A 6,000-nucleotide genomic window follows, 5' to 3' on the forward strand; every position below is an offset into this window, starting at 1 on the left:
TGTGTGTGTGTGTGTGTGTGTGTGTGTTTCTACAGGCTTTCTTCTTTGAACCAATTCTGATGAGAATGAAGATCAAGAATTGTCCACCCATTTCCCATTTTCCCCTTCATTATGAAGGATTTCTTGCAAGCCCTTCATATGAGAAAATTTTCTCCATTCTATCTCTCTTTTCCCCTCCTCCTATTGTATCCCTCTTTCTCACCCCTTCTTTTTGTTCTGAGATCATCCCAACATAATCAACTCACACTCATACCCTCTCTCTTTATAGATTCCTTTTAACTGCCCTAATGATTACAAAATTCTAAGGAATTACATGTGTCATCTTCCCATATATAAAGTTTAACTTTACTGAGTCCTTTCTTTCATGTTTAGCTTTTTGCATTTCCCTAGTCTTCTGTTTGAATGTAAATTTTCTGTTCATTTCTGGTGTTTTCATCATAAATGTTTGGAAAGTCCTGTTTCATTTAAATATCCATTTTTCCCCTGGAGGATTATACTCAGTTTTCTTGGATAGCTTACTCTTAGTTGTAATCTCTGCTGCTCTGCCCTCCACAATATCCTACTCCAAGTCTCCCAACTCCTTCACTGTGGAAACTGCTAAATCTTGTGTGATCCTAACTGTGGCTCCACAATATTTGAACTGCTTCTTTCTGACTGCTTCCAGTATTTGCTTCCTGACCTGGGAGCTCTGTTTTTAAGGTAAGACTTTCTTCAGTGTTTTGGTGCCTCTTTTACCAAGCTATTAATTCTCTTTTCATAATTTCCTTGCATCACTCTCATTTCTTTTCCAAGTTGCTCCCCTACTAGTTTAATCTCTTCCTTTAATGCTTCTAAGAATTCTTGTTGGATTTGAGTTTAATTAGCATTTTTCTTTGAGGCTTTGCTTGTAGCTGTTTTTACACTGTTATCTTCTTCTGAGTTTGTGTCTTGGTCTTCTCTATCACCATAGGAGCTTTTGATGGTCAAGTTCTTTTGTTTTTGTTGTTGTTTGTGCATTTTCTCAATCAATTTCTTGACTTTGAATCTTCTGTCAAAATTGGGTTTTGCTCTTCTGGGAAGCACTGTTCAAACTTCAGACATTTTCATGCTGTTGTTTTCAGATTTAGTCTGTGAGGCTGCAAGTTTTAGGTGCTTCCAAGGGGAATGATCCTGGGAGATGTATAGTCACTGTTCTCCTTGTCTGTGGGACAAAATTTGTACCCAGGAAGAGCCCCTACTCCCCTGTAGCTACAAAACGCTAACATTCTTCTTGGCCCTAGAACTGTGACCAAGGCATCCACTCCCTAATGACCAACCACAAGTGCTCCTCTCTGCCCTGTATATAGGAAATAAAGTTGCCACTTGGTTCCAAAAAAGAGTCCCCTTTAATCTCTTTCTGACCAGTTGTCCAACGTCCTTACCCCTCTGGGCTGAGAGCTCCCAAAGCTGCTGCTACCACTGCTGCTGCCACCACCAGTGTTGTGGCCACCTCAGAAGTCTGCCATTGGCATTGCCTCCATGTGGGATTTGGCCTACCTTCTATCTCAAGGTTACAAGCCTATCCTGCTGACCTCTTTAGTCATCTTAGGCTGGAAAAATGTCTCACTCTGACCTTTTGTTGGTGCTGCTACTCCAAATGTTTGAGATGTTATTTTGAAGGGAATGTTGGAAGAGTTCATCTGGGTTCCTGGCTGTATTCCACCATCTTGTTTCCACCTCTGAACACCAACTTTTAACTGAGGACCAGAGATTTAAACAATCAATTAGTCAACTAGCATTTATTGAGTGTCCACTGGAGATACAAAGAAATGGAAAAGACAGTCCATGCTCTCCAGGAGCTCCTAGTCCAATGGATACACAAAATGAAAAAAAAATTATATACATAGAAGATATGCATGAGAGCTTCAGAGGGAAGCTGATGGGGTTGGGGTAAGGAAGGATTGGGGTGGGGAGTGAAATGAATAGGGAAAGTATTGTGGTCATGAGAGACAGTCAAAGTAGTACCCTGGGTTCAAGAGATCTTGTGTCATGAATGAGGAACAGCAAATAGACCAGTGTGGATATATTATAGAATATGTGTTAGGGAATAAGATATAAGAGCACTAGAAAGTAGGAAGGGACCAGATTATGAAGGACTTTGAATCCTAAACAAAGGATTGAGCCTGGAGATGATAGGGAGCCACTGTGGTTTGCAGAGTAGGAGAGCAACATGGTCAGCCCTGTGCTTTGAGAAAATCACTTTTGTAGCTGAATGGAGGATGGATTGGAAACAATTTGAGGAGGCAGACTCACCAGCAGGCTTTTGCAGTAGTCCAGGCAGGAGGTGATGAGGGCTTGCATCAGAGGAATGATAGTGTCAGAGGAGAGAAGGAGATTATTCAAAAGATGCTGCAAAGGTAACATGTCTTGACAACAGATTGGAATGATAGTGAAACAGATTGGGAGATAGTGAAAAATTCCAAATAACTCCTATTAGCCATGGGTACTGGGACGGTGATTAAATTCTAGATAATAAGGAAATTTGGACAAGAGAAGAGACAGAAGGGGAAAGATAATATGTTCTGTTTTGGACATGTGAAGTTGAAACAGTCATTGTTCAAATAAATAACAAGGGTATGGAGTGGGACATACTGGCCACCACACCATGTCCGTACCAGCCAAGAAAAAGCCTCCCACTATCTAATTGGTCTTCAACATGACCTGGGTAGAAAGGAGAAAATTGGACGCAAGATATAACAGAGCTGAAGATACACAACAGAATCAGTTTTAAAGGAAGGATTCTAAAAGATAGAGGTAATCAGGAAGGGCCTTGTAGGTATGAGGTGCAGGCTATGCAAAGTAATGGAGACAGGAAACAAAATATAGTGAACAGAGAAGAGCAAATGGGCAAATTGACTTAACTGGAGAGTGCACGATGAGGAATAATGTGGAATAAGCCCAGAAAAAGAAGCTGGAGTGAGATTGTAAAGGAATTTAAATGCCAAATGGAAGAGCTTTTATTTCATTCTAGAGGCAATAGGGAGCCACAGGAGCTTCTTGAGTAGGAGGATGACATGATCAGGTCTGTGCTTTAGATGTATCCATTCAGCAGCCATATGGATGAAGGGAGAGACTGAAAACAGAGACACCCACTGAAATGCTATTGCAATGGTCAAGGACAGAGGTTCTGAAGGATCACACTAGAGTGAAGAAAAAGGGATGGATATGAGAAGAGAACTGGTTGAGAAGAAGGAGCTCATGGAGCCTCTCTTTTCTCAGTAATACATGAGATGTCCTCTACTGACAGGTTTGAGTAGGAAAAGAAGGGAAGTGTGAGAGGATCAGGGAGAAAAGAGAAGGTTTGGAAGAGTGTCTGTGGAGAGAGAGAGATTCAATTAGTGAGGATTAAAGGGATTGCTTTGTTATGTGAGAGTCCAGTTGAAGTTAAGGAATGTTAATTGTAATGGATCTGGCTGGCTCAGTCATATGACTTTCTTCAACTCTGTTCAGCTGCTGAGATGTCAGGGTAGAGGAGGTGGACGATGGGGGTTTGGTGAGGCATGAACATTGACAGGACAAGGGAGCAAGGGATTTGAGAACATCAGGCTGACCAACCAAGATATCAAGAATTGAAAGGAAAGCCAGAGAAGGAGTGGTGGTCAGAGGTGGAACAATAGATTTAGAAGTGAGGGACAAAGAGAGAGATGCATCTAGGAAGGGATGGTCCCCCACAGAGAAATTTCAGAATTCTCCATCCTGAAAGTGGAACACCTGTGTAATCACAATAGTGTGATCACTACTGCATGACTTTGGCCTGGACATTCCGGTCACCAGCCTTCTGTACTCCCAGGACTTGCTCCTCCACTCCACACAAGACTGCCATAGTATCACAGATGTGTTGGAACAGAGCTTTGAGGTCTATAAAGTCCAATGCCCTTATTATACACATCAGGAAACTGAGGTTGAGGAAAAATTACATTGAGTGAGACAGAACATGAGCTTGTTCCAATAGTGTGAAGGGCTGCCTTGGGAGGCAGTAGGGTCTGTATCCTTGGAAGTCTTCACAAAGGTTCTGGATGATCATTGGTTGGGCATGTTTGAGACCAGACTCTTGTGGAATTTCAACTTGGATGGTTGGTCTCTGAGGTGCCCACTGAATGAACATACACTGGAGTCACAGAACCTCACAGTCAGAAGGGGCAACCAGAAGTCATTCAGTGCTATTCTTGCTTGACCAGTGCATCTAAGGAATGCTCATCCAGCTTTTGCTTCTAAACCTCCAGAAGGGGAAGCCCATTACTTCCCAGGACATCCCAGTCCCCCCGGAACAGCTCCAAATGTTAGGAACTTTCTACTTCAAGTTGATATTTGCCCCTTTGCCATTTCTCCCTCCCTCTCCCCCCATCACTCCTGGTTCTCCCCTTTGGGGCCAAGAAAGAAGTGTCATCAGCTGGGTTTGAACAGTTCTTCCTGATTCAAATTTCCTAGTGCAAGTTGGAGTCTCATAATTTAGAAGAAAAAAAATATTCTAGAGGGCTAGCCCAGAAGCCAGGAAGACTCATCTTCCCAAGTTCAGTCAGGCTCAGAACTTAGTAGCTATATAAGCCTGGGCAAATCACTTAACCCTATTTGCCTCAGTTTCCTCATCTATAAAATTTGCTGGAGAAGGAAATGGCAAACCACTCCAGTATCTTTGCCAAGAAAATCCCGAAAGGGGTCATGAGGAATCAGACACTACTGAAAAATGACTCTTCCTGACTCCATCCCCACCACCAAGCTACTCCACATCCACTGCAAAAATATAAATGGATAGAATAGAAAAGAACCTGGATATTACGTAATTTTAATGACAAAGCTTTGCCCCAAAGATAACAAGGTTCACCATCTTCCCTTCTTTGCAGAGATGGAGGACTATGACGCTAGGTAGCACAATGGACAGAGCACTAGACCTGTAATCAGAGAGATCCGAGTTCAAATCTTGCCTCAGACATTTACTAGCTATGTGACCCTGGGAAAGTCACTTGATCTCTCTTAACCTCAGTTTTCCCATCTGTAAAATGGGGATAAAAGTAGGACCTACTTCCTAGGGTTGTTGTGAGGATGAAGTGGGATATTTGTAAAGTGCTTTGCAAACCTTATAAGCCTACAGAAGTGCTAGGTATGGTTGTGGTTCTACCAACAGACTTGGGTGGTGTGTTGGTTGATTCTACAGAATTGTCCTTTGTTATTTTCTTTCTTTTTTGGTTCTTGTTACAAGGAATGGATGCGTAAACAGGGAAGAGAGGAGGGATTTATTTAGAAACGGAGATAATCTAAAAACAAAGGATACCACTCCATATGGCTTTATTTTTTAATGATTTCAATTTTATTGATATCTGTTGTTTTTCATCACCCTCATTCCCAGAGCTATTAAGAGAAATTGTTATTTTTTTAGAGAGAATTCTGCTCCTTGGCATCAGATGGCAGAAACCAGAGCAGGGGGTGGGTTGTGGCAAGGCAGATTTAGGCTGGATGTCAGGAGAACTTCTGCAGAATCAGAGCTGTCCCATGGGCTCTGGTGGGTCCCTCTAAATGGAGGTCCCCAAGCCAAGTGGAGCTGAAAGTTTCTCCTGGTTGCTATAGACAGAAAGGATGGCCTCATTCACTTGGGAGACCCTTTGCAGCACTGAGATGCTTTGAGCCTGTGGACTTCTGAGACGAAGGTCATGAGCATTCACTGTCCTCACCACAGCTCTCCAGCTTTCTAATCTCGGCATGGTGCCGAATCTAGTTGCCTTCTCTGAAAGTCTGAGTGAAGTGAGACTGCAGCCCACCCCACTTCCTGCCCCAGCACCATGTAGCCAAGCAAAGGAATTGCATGGCAATATTGCTTGGGGGGAACCTCTAATTTTGCAAGCCCAGGGACACAGTGGCCAATGCTATCACAAGAGCACTGAGCTGGGACTCAGGAGTCATTGGCTCTAGTCTCTCTAGTAACCACTTGGGTGACCTTGGGCAAGTTCCTTCCCCACTCTGAGTAGAGTTTTCACTTTAGTTAATGGT

General features: G+C 42.9%; 1 pseudogene; it reads right to left on the reverse strand.

Annotated features, from left to right (window-relative positions):
- LOC140502160 (sodium/glucose cotransporter 1-like) overlaps positions 1 to 5,714 on the reverse strand; it is a 49,923-nt pseudogene extending 44,209 nt beyond the window's left edge.
- Positions 5,715 to 6,000: the final 286 nt, after the last annotated feature.

This window comes from Notamacropus eugenii, chromosome 4 (assembly GCF_028372415.1).
Source record: "Notamacropus eugenii isolate mMacEug1 chromosome 4, mMacEug1.pri_v2, whole genome shotgun sequence".
NCBI classification, from domain to species: domain Eukaryota; kingdom Metazoa; phylum Chordata; class Mammalia; order Diprotodontia; family Macropodidae; genus Notamacropus; species Notamacropus eugenii.